The sequence below is a fragment of the Alexandromys fortis genome, unplaced genomic scaffold (genome assembly GCF_014885135.2).
Source record: "Alexandromys fortis isolate MF-2015 unplaced genomic scaffold, M_Fortis_MF-2015_v1.1 scaffold_213, whole genome shotgun sequence".
NCBI lineage: Eukaryota > Metazoa > Chordata > Mammalia > Rodentia > Cricetidae > Alexandromys > Alexandromys fortis.
This window is the reverse complement of record NW_026068093.1, coordinates 1,105,581-1,120,852: the sequence shown is the minus strand read 5'-3', so window position 1 is coordinate 1,120,852 and position 15,272 is coordinate 1,105,581. Positions and strand designations below refer to the sequence as shown.

The 15,272-nt window shown below is 46.7% G+C and overlaps 1 protein-coding gene and 1 non-coding gene across 9 annotated transcripts in view; both read left to right on the top strand.

Annotated features, from left to right (window-relative positions):
• Htr2b (5-hydroxytryptamine receptor 2B) overlaps positions 1-15,272 on the top strand; it is a 748,006-nt gene that overhangs the window by 180,604 nt on the left and 552,130 nt on the right. The window lies entirely within an intron of this gene.
• Positions 6,741-6,858, top strand: LOC126489121 (small nucleolar RNA SNORA44). The gene has a single exon (XR_007588860.1). It is a non-coding gene; the product is annotated as a small nucleolar RNA SNORA44 (small nucleolar RNA).

The window sequence follows — 15,272 nt, the reverse complement described above, 5'->3', positions numbered from 1 at the left end:
TTTTCTGATGACACCTTGAAACACGTCGCGTGTTATATCCCTATATAAATTATGATCGAGGCCAGGTTAATTTTTCCTGGGGTTGCATATGGCTGGGAAAAGGGTGTTTGCATTTTTATGAGGTCATAGGGTGTCAGCTCTGACTAATGTCTCCGAGCATCTCATGCATGGAACTTAACCCTTTCCCTGCTACCTCTTGAAGACAAAAAAAAAAAAAAAAATGTGGCTGGCTACCCAGCAACTGTGCTCAGGCAGCTGCTAAAAACCCAAGGCCTCTGGATGTACTACCTCATGTCCCAGAAGGAGGGCTGATTAACCTCCTTGGGGCTGGGGTACAGCTCGGTCAGCTGAGTGCCTACCTAGAATGCATGAAGCTCTAGGTTAATCCCAAACACCCAGGCACGGTGGCATGCAGCTAAACGCCGAGCACCCATGAGGTAGGGGCAGGAGATCAGCTCAAAGTCAGCTGAACTCCAAAGTGAATTTGAGGCCAGTCTAAACCACAAAAATACTGTATCTCCTTTGAGAGTCCACATGCCCAGGCCAAACTCACTGCTTTCACAGGATCAAAGTGACACTCCAGGTCTCGTACCCGAAGGCATGCTGGAGTCGTTATCGGTATTTGATGGCATACCGCATCAGTTGCAATGAGGCTTCCTCCAAACTCTCCAGAGAATACAGAAGATGAGGGGAAAGACTGCTTCCTCAGAGTTACCAAAACAGCCTAGGAAGCATACATCTCACAGACCTAGAATGGCTCCTGGGGCCTCTTACACTCTGCTGAGTGCTCCGTACACTGAAGAATGTCTCTCAGAAAGATCACATCTGCCAGGACCACAGCTGGGGAATCGGTGAAAAACCTGGGAGGGCAGTGATGGCTTAAAGCCTCCGTAGTCCTTGCCCATTGGAGAAAGCTGGCCCTGTATGGACTCTATGCTGAGCAGGTGTCAACAGCTGCACTTTCACCAGAGTTCCTTGTCCTGTCCCAGTTTCCTCAGATAATCTGTTTATGAACTACCTTTCCAAATTCCAGTCCGTCACAGAGAGCAATTCAGAGGTTATGGGTCAGGGTTTCCCCAGTTCCTCTGGCAGTAACTTCTCTCACCAAGACAGTCATGGGGGTTGATGCATTGATCTCATGTCCATGTTCCTGGTCTCGCTGGTCTGGCCTGCATTCACAGTGAAAAAGCATGGAGTCCAGGAGGTTTTCACATGAGTTCTGCAAAACGTCTGGGAGGCCCTGCAACATACAATAGCTTGAAATCCTTGCCAAACCTCCCAAGGAGGCTTCTACGAATGAAGCTGTGAGGGCAGTATCAAAGATCAAATAGAGTCTTACGGGTGTTTGGAGATGCCGGAAGCATGGAAGAGACGCACCAAGGGGAGTCAGCCAAGAGAGAGCCATGTGGGTTATAAATGGCTTCCCGTACCTGCTGGAGCTGACATCACGACATGTTAGCCCAGACATGGAGGTAGAGAACTCAATGCTTGTCCTCTGAGTCTCGGTCGTGCACTGGAAGATTCCCTTGCTGTCTCACTCTATGCCGCTGCATCTCGAGAATACATACTTTTTATTTCACAGGGGCTCACAGTGAAGAGTATGCCTTTAACCCCAAAAGAAACTTAGAAGCTGGACTCCTGGACAAAGGTTAAGATTTGGAGACTCTTTGAAATGCTTCAAATGCATTTTGCGTTGAGATGGCCATGAGTCTCTGGGGGTCAAAGCAAAAGGTTATGACTTGAATAGGCAATGTTCCCAAAGGCTCATGTGTTGAACACCTGATCCCTAGTTGGATAAGCCATCGGGGAGGCTCTGAAAATGTTATAAAATTTTAGGGCATAGTTGGAAGAAGTATCAGTAGGGGCATCTTTGAAGGCCATACCCAGTCCCTAGTTCCTTTGCTCTGCTTCCTGTCTGCCATGAGCAAACAGCCTCCCCTTCCATATCCTGTTCTGCCTCAGCACAGGCTCAGAACTAAAGGAGCTGAGGACCAGAAGCCGCAACCTCTGAAACCATGAGCAAAACAAACTCCTTACTGGTTTTTGTCAGTTATTTTTGCCACCATCATGAGGAAAGTAACTATGACGTCAATCTTACACCATTGTCACACAGACCCACTTAGTGTTGCCTTCCAGGGTCTTAGAGTCAGGAAGGAAAAGTCTTCCAACTGTCTTCTTGTTTCCAAGAGTATTTTGGCTGTAATTGGCTCTTTGGGTTTCCATATGAACTTCAGGGTTAGCCTATCAATGTCTGCAGAAAAGACAGCCAGGATTCTGGCAGGATGTGAAATCAACAGTTTGGGAATTACTGTTACCATAGAAACAGCAGGTTGTTGCATCACTGACCAGAAGATGTATTTCTACCCATTCATATCTTTAAAACTTGGCATTATTTTATAGATGGTATGATCCACAGTCGTTCTTATTTTTTTAAGTTTTCCTTCTTATTTTTATTTTATGGTGTCTTGCCTGCGTGTTTGTGCACCATGTACATGCAGTGCCCATGGAAGCCAGAAGGTGGCATTAGATTCCCCTGGAACTGGAGTTACAGGTGGAGTGAGCCTCCATGTGGGCGCTGGGGAGTAAACCTAGGTTCCTGGAAGCACAGCCAGTGCTCTTAACTGCTGAGGCTACCCGCCAGTCATACTGTTTTATGTTTAAGCCACGTGATATTTTATTTTTGAGACAGAGTCTCACTATGTAGCCCTGGCTGGCCTGGAACACACTACGCAGACCAGGCTGAAACTCAAGAGATCTGCCCGCCTCTGCCTCCAGAATGATGGAATAGAAGACCTGTGCTCCCATACCTAACGCTGAGGATTGTAATTTTTCTTATAACCTATCTCTTAATTTCTTTTTTTCCTTAAAAATGTTAGAAATGCAATTCTATTGACTATGATCCTGCAGCAGCGCTGGACTGTGTTGCTAACTGTGTGGTATGTCATGGGGGGGGGGGCGTTTTGCTTTGTTTGACAGCAGGAGAAGGGCTCCCTCTAAACATCTCCTTCTAAAATTCAACAGAACTGCTTTTATAGCTTTAAATGAGGAACATAAATTCAAATCCCATTCAAAATGTCTATAAGATAAAGATCACAGTGTCAATTTTTTTTCAGCTCAAGAATAAGAAGGCTCTGCTCGGTGTCAGGGGATCTGTCAGCAGGTACCAGGCTAAAGCTTCCATTTCAAGTACTACCAAAAATCAGGGCTGGGGATAAGGCTCGGTGATAGACCAGTTGCTTAGCATGCATGAGGCCCTAGATTCAGATTCAAGCACTGGAAAAAAAATTACCTTACCAGATAGACATGTAGTCCTAGGCCTTGGGAAGTGGAGAATTAAAAGGATCAAGAATGGAAGGTCATCCCTAACTACAGAACAAGTTTGAGACCAGCTTGGGCTACATGAGAACCTGTGCCAAAGGTGGGGCCGCTGAGGGCATATAGGTCCCTGCAGTCTGAATCACACGGCTGGGGGAGGCGCAGAGACAGGAGGATCCAGGGGGCTTGCTAGCCACCCCGTCTAACCAATCAGTGAGTTTCCAGTTCAGTGAGAGATCCTGTCTCAAAAACTAAAATGTGGGACTATGGAGCTGGCTCAGGGGGTAAGGGCTCTTACCGCCAAGGCTGACAACCTGAATTTGAGACCTGGAATCCGGATAATGGCAGGGGAGAACGGACTCCTGCAAGATGTCCTCTGGTCTCCACAAGTGCTCCATGTCTGTCTGTCTGTCTGTCTGTCTGTCTGTCTGTCTGTCTCTCTCTCTCTCTCTCTCTCTTTCACACACACACACACACACACACAAATTTCAATAAGAAATAAGGTGTAGAAGAAGCAAATGAGGAAGACACCTAAGGTCAACCTCTGGCCTCTACATACACACACATGTACATGTACTCACACACATGAGCACAAACAAGTCCAGGTATGGTGCATAAGCTTGTAATCCCAAAGCAGGTGAGAGGAGCCACGTGGCTCCCTGGGACTCTATGGGATCCTAGCCTGATTGGTGAGTTTCAGATCAATGAGAAACCCGTCTCAAAATAGGGTGGATAGGTGGTGTGGAATATTAGTTGAATATATGTTATATTCATTTATGCTGTGGAACATTTGTTTAATGATGCAAAGATGTGTATTGCATTCTTTTATGTTGCATTTTTTTAACTCTGTAAAGATGTGTTACTTTGCCTGTCTAAAACACCTAGTAAAGAGCTGAACAGTCCCTATGGAAATTCAAACCTGATGCTGGAATGTCAAAATGTTGTTGGTTGTTTATACTCTTTACTCTTTGGAAGGCCCAAACAAACACACAGAGACTTATTTTTTCTTATGAATGCCCAGCCTTAACTTGGCTTCTTTCTAGCCAGTTTTCCTTAAATTATCCCGTCTATCTGTTGCCTCTGGGATTTTACCTTTCTCTATACCTTTCTTTACTTCTTATTCCATGACTTGCTGTGTGACTGGGTGACTGACCCCTGATTCCACCTCTCCTTCTCCTTTCCTTGCTCCTCCATCTTCTCTTCCCAGATTTTCCTTCTATTTATTCTCTCTGCCCCCCAGTCCCGCCTATCCTTTCTCCTGCCTAGCTATTGGCCATTCAACCCTTCATTAGACCAATCAGGTGTTTTAGCAGTCAAGTGACACAGCTTCACAGAGTTAAACAAATGCAACAAAAAGAATGCCACACATTTTAGCATCATTAAAACAAATGTTCCACAGCATAAACGAATGTAGCACATCTTCCACTAATATCCCACAACAGATAGTTTCCTGAGGAACAACACCAGAGGTTTCCTCTGGCCCCCATATGCACTTGCACACACATGTGAACACAGACACAGGGTGGGGGGTAATTGCACATTACTCAGGATCCATTCAGGAAAGAGGCGGGAGAAACTCTAATACAATGAATTGCTGACTTCAGCGGGCTGGAGTGATGGAGGAATGGCTAGTAAGAGTAAGTCCTCTGAAGATGACAGAAAGAGTAGGTGGTAAATGGAGACACCTCTGCACCTATAGCTGAGACAGCCTAAGAAACAGTGCTCCAAGACTAAGACCTCAAAGCCGACTCAGGCCACAACTCATCAGATGGTGAAGTTGCCTGAGGTTTTTACATCTCCTGGGGGAAGGTGCTTAGGGCAGCTGCTCACCAGGCCCCGGCAAAGGGGAGTACCGCAGAAGCCTTACTTAGATAGCAAAGCAGGATGAACCAAAAGTCCGCTTTTCTATTCCGGTGTTCCTACAGCGCCCTCTACTGACAGAGTTGAATATCAGGCCCTGCAGGCAAATGATTTTTTTCTAATAAAACAACAGATTTAGAGTTATATATAAGAGATTAACAATGGGTATGTATATGATATACAGAATATGCTAATGCCTGAGAAAATGACACAAAATGACCACCAAGGCATATTTTGGGACATTTACTGGGTGAGAGGGAACCTCAACTGAGAAAATGCCTCCATAAGATCCAGCTGTAGGACATTTTCTTTATTAGTGATTAATGAAGGAGGACCCAGCCCATTGTGGGTGGAGCCATCCCTTGGCTGGTGGTCCTGGGTTCTACAAAAAAGCAGGCCGAACAAGCCAGGGGAAGCAAGCCAGCAAGCGGTACCCCTCCCTGGCCTCTGCATTAGTTCCTGCCTCCAGGTTCCTGTCCTGGTTTCCTCCCATGATGGACAGTACTGTGGAAGTGTAAGGTGAACAAGCCCCTTCCTCCCCAAGTTTCTTTGGTCATGGTATTTCATCACAGCAACAGGAGCCCTGTCTAAGACAGCAGGGAAGACACTTAGCACTTAGAATTTCTTGGTATCACCAGAGCCTAGAAGGTCACTAGGCCAGCCATAGTACAAGTCATACCAAGTCCCTTGCCCAAAGCTCTGGCCGGGCTGCTGGGAAGTAAACAGGCATGTGTCAGGAGTCACTCAAGTCTAGAAGATGGAAATACACACTCACACACCATGCTCTGCATCATCCTGGGACTTGGGCAGGACCATGGTGATGGAGAAGTGACTTCCAGCTGAGGGATCTCTATGGACAGAATTCATTTCTTTCTCTGGCATCCACAGGCTTGGCCTTTCTTTTTTCAAGTGTGTGTGTGTGTGTGTGTGTGTGTGTGTGTGTGTGTGTGCCACTGTATGCATATGGAGATCAGAGGACCATGTGGTTCTCTCCTTCTACGGTGGGGCTCAGGAGCAAACTAAGGCTGTCTGACTTGGTAGCAAGTGCTTCTACCTGCTGAGCCATCTCACTGGTCCCTTGACCTTTCAAAATCATCACTGTGGCCCTAAACCACAACATAGACTCCGATTCAGAGGATTTAAGCACTTACTCTGGATTTCTAAATCCAAGCCCAAGATTTACCCAGAATACACTGCTAAACCTCAGATTTCAGCCCATGCCATTATGGTGCGCTGCTGTCCTCTGCTGGCCATTTGTAGTACTTCAGACAGCATTTTAAAAATAACCCTAATGGCAAAATGAGTAAGAGAACAAGTCAACAAGAAGAAATGCAATGGGGATACACACACACACACACACATACACACATATATTTAAAGTTAATACTCCTGGGGGCTGGAGAGATGGCTCAGAGGTTAAGAGCATTGCCTACTCTTCCAAAGGTCCTGAGTTCAATTCCCAGCAACCACATGGTGGCTCATAACCATCTGTAATGGGATCTGGTTCCCTCTTCTGGCCTGAAGGCATACACACAGGCAGAATATTGTATACATAATAAATAAATAATTAATTTTTCCTGGTTGTGGCCATGAATCTCCAACTGCATGCCAGAGCAACCGGAGAGACTTTGACACCCCAGGTCAGCACAGTGCCTACAGTTGCCACTTGCCCTTCCTCAGCAGGACTGGGGCTAGGAGCCTTCACCTGAGTCACATGCTCTGCCTACCAAGCTCTCGTTCTGCAGGTTGCCCCGAAGTTTCTGTCTCTGCTCATTAGAGCTATGTCACCAGTAAAGGGGCCTGCAGCACGAATAATAAAAACCCAGAGACAGATATCGGGGTTCAAGATGAAGATCAGAAAAGCAAAGCAGCCAAGCACTAGAGAGACCTTTTACTGCTACCAAATCTTCAGACTGAAAGGGAGAGATCCTGTCTCCATGAATCCTCAGACTCCACACTCCACTGAGTTCCTGTCTCTTCCCCTTTATATTCCTGTCTGCCCAGCCATATCACTCCTGTCTCCACCTTCTTGGTGCTGGGAGTAAAACTGTGTGACTCCCAAGCACTGGGATTAAAGATGTGAACCATCACACCACCTGGATCTGTTTCTGGATCCATCTTGTGTAGCCCAGGGTGGCCTTGGTCTGTCTCCCTGGGATTAAAGGTGTGTGCCACCACTCCCTGGCCTGTATATGACTGCTCTGCCCTCTGATCTTTAGGCAAGCTTTATTTATTAAAACACAAATAATATAGCACTGTAGGGGTCTCATCTATGATTCGGTCCACAGCTGGGGAAATGTCATGGAAAAGAAATGGAAGGCAAAGGGGACAGCTGTGAATGCAGAAACTTTTGACCAACGTTGTATGTAAACACATGTAACTGGATCAATAAAGGTTTTAAAAAAAAAGATGCCGATATTCATTAAAATTCAAGAACTGCAAACTGAAACTCCAAGAGAAGCTCGGTCAGACGGTGCTTGCGTCAGGGCTCTTTAGAGAGAGCTGATGGAATGACTCTATATATACAAAGGGTGACTCACAGGCTGTGGTCCAGGTAGTCCAACAATAGCGCTCTACCAACAGAAGGCCCAAGAACCCAGCAGCTGTTCAGTCCTCAAGGCTAGATGTCTCAGCTGGTCTTCAGCCTACACCAGAATCCCGAACAAGTAGGCTTAATGCCAATGAAGGAACAGATTTGCCAGCAAGAGCAAGTAGTAACAGCAAGCTTCCTTCTTCCGTGTCCTTTAAATAGGCTACCAGCAGAAGGTGTGGCCCTGACGAAAGGTGGATCCTCCACCTCAAAAGATATGGATTAAAGGTAGTTCTTCTGACTTTGAATGATTTAATTTTAAAAAAATCCCTCCCAGGTGCACCCAGCCCTTTGGTTTTAGTTAATTCCAGATGTAGTCACGCTGACACCAGGAACACCCGTCACAGATGACAATGTCTAGGTACCAGTGGTCTTAAAATCCCAACTACTCTAAAACCTCAACCAATCCACTTACAGAATTTTCCTTAATGAAATGATCAGAGGGCTGGTGAGGGTTTCAGTAAGAACACTGGCTGCTCTTCCAGTGGACCCAGACTGGGCTCCCAGCACCCACACGGTGGCTCACAACCATCTCTAACTCCAGTCCCAGGGGATCTGCTGCCCTTTCCTGGCCTTGGCAACCAAGGACACACATGGTGCACAGACATACAAGTCAACAAAGTACCCACATACATAAAATAATTTTTTAGAAGAATCTTGCAGTGATAAAAACATTCCGTATCTTAACTGTGATTGTGGGCACCTGAGCCTACAGAGGTGAAAATGTTACTGTCCGGGGTCTTAAACCAGGTTCGCTTTCTCTGCAGATTAAAGGCAGGAAAAATCTCCAGTGCTACAGGTATCAGTGAGGAAATCTCAAACACAGCAAACTGGAGCAGCCAGAATCAGCAGCTAAAAAAAGGCTAGTTTTGTGGTGAGGGCGCGTGCGCGTCCTGATCCAGCCTTGAACTTGTTGAGCCAGTCCATCAGCAGGGGCCCTCCTGCCGGGGGCGGGGGGAGCCCACAAAATCTTTGTTTTAAGCTGCCAGGCTTTTGTCTCAAGTCAGGAGGGTGAAGAAGATGCCAGCCATCTTGGAAGTTAGCCATCTTTATTATGTAGTTGTACCAGTTAGTCTTTATGTCAATCTGAAACAGCTAGAATCATTTGAGAGAAGAGAGACTTAGTTATGAAAATGCTTCTATAAGTTCTAGCTGTCAGCAAGCCTATAGGGTATTTTCTTTACTAGTGATTTCGGGGGCGGGTCCAGCCCATTGTGGGTAGGCGATCCCTGGGCTGGTGGTCCTGGATGCTATCAGAAAGAATGCTGAGCAAGCTATGAGAAGCAAGGCCATAAACAGCACTCCTTTCTGGCCTCTTCATCAGCTTTGCCTCCAGGTAGGTTCCTGCCCTGTCTGAGTTTCTGGCCTGACTTCTGATGATAAACAGTGATGTGTTAGTGTGAGCCAAATAAACCCTTCCCTTCCCAAGCTACTGTTAGCTACTGTATTTCATCACAGTCATGGAAACCCTAACTAAGACAGAATTGGTATCAGGATAATGGGGTGCTGCTCTGTCAGACCTGACCATGTTTTTTGAGGAAGATTGTGGAAGGACTTTGGAACTTTGGGCTGGAAAAGCCACAAGTACTCAAAGCTTGGTGAGCCTTTCTGTGGGAGCCTGGAGAACAGGAGTTGTGAAAACGCGGGGATGAGGCCTGGCTTGTGAAGCTTCAGAGGGAAGCAAATACTCCAGCAGGCTATTTGTGTGAAGAATCCGTGGTGTCTGATGAGCTGGAACTGAAGAGTCAGATGTGATTAACGAGAGACCAGCATCATGGAAGTGAAACCTTTGCTTCACGGGGACAACCCATGCCAGTCAGCTGGAGCTGAGAAGTTAGCAGTGATTAAGAGACCAGCATCGCTGGGGTGAAATCTGGGAAGTTTCCTCAGTGTCAATGCACAGAAACTGTGTCCCAGAGGTGGCCAAGATTGTGCCTTGAGCTGGCAGCCAAATCTGGTGATGTTTAAGCCTCCCAGGTGGTATTTGTTTTGAAGGCATGAATGAAGAGATCACCATGAGAGCCCAGGATAGACCATTGGTGAGCTGCTGTCTCAGCACCGTTTTCTTAGTTAGTGACGATATCGGAGGGCCCAGTCAATTGTGAGTGGGACCACTCTGGAGTAAAAGTGGTGCTGGGTTCTATAAGAAAGCAAGCTATGCAAGCCATGAGGAGCAAGCCTGTAAACACACCCCTCTATCAACTCCGCTTCAATTCTTGCCCCCAGGTCCCAGCCCTGCCTTCTTTCAATGATCAACTGTGATGTGGAAGTGTGGGCCAAATAAACCCTTTCTTCCCCAAGCTGCTTTTGGTCATGGTGTTTCATCACAGTAATAAAAGATTTTATATTTATAGGTTTAACTATGTGTATCTATGTGTGGGTTTGTGCACGTGAACGCGGTGCCTATGGAGGCCCATAGACAATGTCAGATCTCCAGAGTCAGGCAGTGGCAGCCATCTGACCTGAGTGCTGGGAACTCAACTCGGACCCTCTCCAAGAGCAGAATACGCTCTTAGCTGCCATCTCTTTAGTCCTAAACTCAGTGTGTAACTGGAAGACAAACCAGCGTCTGGGAGTGTCCAATAACTTGCATACAATTTTAAACTACAACATGGAAGTGTGTTCACAAGAGAATGAAGAGAACTAAGAGCCTGGCTGACAACTCCTTAGCTCATCTACAATCCAGGCCTAAACCCAGGCCTTGACCCCACCCATTGACAGTTCCCCAGAGGCACAGCACAGAACTTCAAACCCTGCAGGAAAGTGGTTACAGACTGAGCCCAAGTCCCAGCTGGGGAGAAGTCCCCGCTTTGGCACACAGGGCACCACAGCCTGTGTCCTCATTAGTAAGCCGACAATTAACTCCCCACCCGAGTGCTGAGATGTGGCTCACTGTGTAGTGCTAGCTGCCCGACCTGAGAGAGCCTAAGTGGCCCCACTCGCTGCGAGGTGAGGCCCTGCTCAGTGTTTCCTGGCAAGGAATAGTGAATTATTGTAATCCCAGATAAGGCTATACCCCAAAGCTCCAGGGAACCACGGAAGCCACCCTCCCACCACCCCTGATCAGACTGCTTAGATTCAGGAAAGCCTTGTTTACCAGGCACCTCACAAGATCCTGGAGACATAGTTAGACACAGGGTACTGCGGACATAGACACAGAGCACAGTCCTGCTTTCCAAGCGCCAGATTCTGCAGGCGGACAAGTACTTCCCAAGAGGGTTGTCATAGTTAGGGTTTCTATTGCTGTGAAGAGACACCATGATCACTGCAACTCTTGTAAAGGAAAACAAACATTGGGGTGGCTCTCTTACAGTTCATGATCATCATGGTGGGACATGGTGGCGTGCAGGCAGACATGGTGCTGGAGAAGCAGCTGAGAGTCCTACATCTTTGCAGGCAACAGGAAGTGGCCTCAGTCTAGGCCATATCTTGAGCATATATGAGACCTCAAATCCTGCCCCACCATAACATACTTCCTCCAACAAGACCACACCTATTCCACAGGGCCACACCTCCTGATAGTGCCACTCTCTTTAGAGGCCACCTCTAGGGTCATGCAGGTAACAGGAGCAGAGCAAGGTGCACAGGAGGAGTAATTCTCAGGAAGGTTGGATTTGAGGCTGAGTGCTGGCCAGTTAAATTAGAAAGGATGAGCCAGGCAGAGCACGGCGCACCAAGTAAAGTGGTACAGATAGGGAAAGCATCTTCCAGGGGCTACAGCAACTCAGAGGGGAAGAGTTCGTGCTAAAAGCATCAGTCGTCCAGGACTAGGGCTCAGGACATCAGAAGCACATCAAGACCACTTTGGTGGGAAGATCTTTAGTATTTTTACTGAAAGGCAATGTACATTGGACTCAAATACACTGGGATTTTTGTCAAGGAAGCATTCTTTAAGTTTAGGTACCTGGCTTTATATAACTCTTTTCATATTTACTCAGGAACAAGTGGGGGTTACTGTCAAAGGTGTGTGTATGTGTGCACCACAAACATCAGAGGACAATTTCATGGAGTTGGTTCTCTCCTTCCACATTACCCGCATTCCAGGGATGGAATTTAGGTTACCAGGCCCACATAGTAAGTGCAATTGCCTGCTGACCCATCCTGAAGACCCATAACTAGTTATTTAAAAGAGAAAAAACTCTCGGATTTTGATAGTAGGGCTCGACTATAAACTTTAAAAATTTATTTTCTATAAAATCACCTATTCAGCTAAGGATGGACAGGAATCACTAAACCCTTAGTAACAAACAGGAACATGAGCCCAGAGCCTTTGTGAAGGTGTTATCTTCCATGGTTTTTACTTATTACTATTTAGTTTTGCAGGGTGAGCATCAAACCAGGGCTTTGCACTTTATCAGTGAGCTACTTCCCTGCCCTAATGTTCATCATTTCCTCCTGTTTCTCTTTTTTGAGACAAGGTCTCTCTTAGAACTTGCTCTGTAGACCAGGCTAAGCTCAAACTCCCAGAGATCCACCTCTTCTGCCTTCCAAGTGCTGGAATTAAAGGTGTGTGCGCCATTAAGCCTGGCTTTTTTTTAAGTACACTTTGTGTGTGTGTGTGTGTGTGTGTGTGTGCATGCGCATGTGTGCCCACATGCAGGCCTGCATGCCACGGGGCACATGTGTTGATCAGAGAACAATCTGAAGTCGTTGGCACTGTATGTGGGTCCCAGGATGGAACTCACGTCATCTGGCTCGACAGCAGGCAGCTTTCCCTACCTTTAATTTCTTGATTTCCTTATCTCATGAATAAATCATGATCATTCATCTCCTTCCAGAAAACTGTCATTAATTTAAATTGCTATTTAAACTTTTAATATATTTAATAATAAACTATTTAATCTTAAGCTTTTGTGGTCCTCTTTGCTCATTTGTCTTTGCTCATTGGTTTGGTATTTTTTTTTTAGAAAAAGCTTGGCCTTATAATTTTGACTTTGCAGATCACCTTTACTCATCTATAATTTCTTTCCATCCACTCTGTTGTGGTTTTTTAGGGCAGTCTAACACTTGTAACCCATGCTGGCCTGGAACTCACTGTGTAGCTACCTAGGCTTTCCCTAAACTAGTCTCCTGCCTCACTCTGAGGGCAAGGACTACAAGTATCAACCACCATAGTTGGCTTCCATCGACTGTAATCTTACATATCCTGACCTTCAGCTGCATTCCTAACAAAAAATAATGTGTACCCCAAAAGGATGTTAATGAACCAGTTTTTAAGTGTTTGAAGTGGCAAGAGAGATGGGAATAGTTCTAATATTGAGAATACAAATCAGGATGTGAATCAAACGTGGTACAGGGACAAAATAGGATGGACCTCAAATTCTCATCAGGTAATGACTATGACGGTCTGCACTGTGTCTAAATTCATTTTGAAGGCCCACACCCTGGTGCGAACATATTTTAAGTGGATCTTTAAGGAGGTAAAGGTTACATGAGATCTTGAGGGTAGGAGTCATCTGTATCCACAGGGTAAAGGTCCTGGGAGGACAGAGAAGACCTGAGGACAAGGGTCTGCACATGAAGGAGGCAGGCCTCAAGAGAAACCAATCCTGCCAACACCCTGACCTTGGACTCCCCGCCTCCACAACTGTGAGAAAATTAATTTCTGTTGTTTAAGATACATGGCCTAAGGTCTTTTGCTATGGCAACCAGAAGAAACTTGGATGGTGAACATCATTTATTGACAATAGGTCTGGGAAATGGCCAATGGTTGGGTTGTTCCACGCTGAACAGCCACGGATGGAGAGCTGGGTGTTAAAACTGGAGCCACAGGAGTGAATCACACAGCCCATGGAGAATGTGTAAAAGAAAATGAGGTCACAGTGGACTCCTAGCAAGCACATATAACTGGACTTTAAAGACAATGCTTCAGAGCTGGGATCTGTAATGACCTCTCCACCCCAAAGGCTTGTGTCTGGTCCAGGATGGCGGAGATGCCAGGAGACGGAACTTGGATAGTGGGGAGGGCTATGCATCTTGTCCCAGGCCCTTCTCGCACTCTCTTCTTCACAGCTGTCTAGAAGTAAGCGATCCAGCTCCACCATGATGCTCTGCCCTAACACTGCCCCAAAACAATGGAGACCAGGGACTGTGGGCTGAAGCTCTGGATTTTCTCGGGCTATTTTATCATGGCAATAGAAAGTAACTAACACATTCCTGGAGAAATTTAGAGCAGGCAGAGAAACACAGGAAAGGCCTGCAGATGTGAGTGCCATGAAAGCTGAGAACACCAGTGCAAGCGGGCTCGTCAATGCTAGCTGCCACACAAAGATTAAGACTGACACTGTCAGAAAGCTCGAGGTCAGTGGCACCCTTGACCAAAAGGAAGGAAAAGTGGAGGGTGGCTGTTTGGAAGAAGGTACAGTGAGGAACGGGGAGGTGGCCGTGCAGAGGCAGGTGCAGTGAGGAGGAGGTGGTGGCCATGCAGAGGCAGGTGCAGTGAGGAGGAGGTGGTGGCCGTGCAGAGGCAGGTGCAGTGAGGAGGGGGGAGGTGGCTGTGCAGAGGCAGGTGCAGTGAGGAGGAAGCAGAGATGAGAAAGAGTCAAGAAGCCTAATTGTTAAAACAGAAAAAGGCTGTGGCTAGAACGACAGTGGGTCCAGAAAGGATCTCTCTAGGATTCTTTATCACATACAGGCACTTGGAGATGGAAGATGCTGAGATGCAAGAAATGGTGGGGTGGAGGAAAAAAAAAAAGGCACAGGGGAAGAACATGAACCCACACAGAATCTCCCACTACAGTAAGAACAAAAGAGGCAAGATATAGCTGTATTTATTTACAGATGGAAGAAAAGAAACTGGGTTTTCCTGACTAATGCTTTCTACTTTTCCAAAGAAGTAAAATCTTGTCATTCGCTGAAACGAGATCAGTGTGATGGGTAAACCGTCATCACTGTCAGAAACAGGGCTGGAGAGAAAACTCACCGATGAAAAGCATTGCTGCTCTTCCAGAGGACCCGGGTTGGATCCCCAGTGAAACTTCCTAACAGTCCTAGGAAACAAGAACCAGCCGACTTGGGCACTGCATGACGGCCCAACAACTCTGAGGACCCAGTCAGGGTGGAGAGAACAGAGCTGCACTGAACGGAGGGATGACGACCTCTGCTGTGACCCACAGCAAGATGTGCTGGAGAGAAGGCAAGGGTGGGCCTCCCTCATCTCACTTCCCCATCACTGACTTCATTCTTCATCAAAGACAGTATCCCTCACCTCTCATGTAAGACCAATCTGATGGTGAACACTGTTAGCTATGCTGGTGATGCACAGTCAGAGACAACCTACTTAGTAAACACAAACTTAAAAGATCCACTTATATATACCTGGGCATGGCGGTGCACACCTACGATCCCAGCACGTGGAAGGGAGGCTGAGGCAGGAGGATGTGAGTTAAAAGCTGCACAGCAAGACCCTGTTGCAAAAAATATCTACTTAAGGAGGTCAAAAATGGTGGGCAGGCTGCTGTTGCTGCATCCAGCCAGTGGCTGGTTGGTATGAGAAAAAGGTATTGTA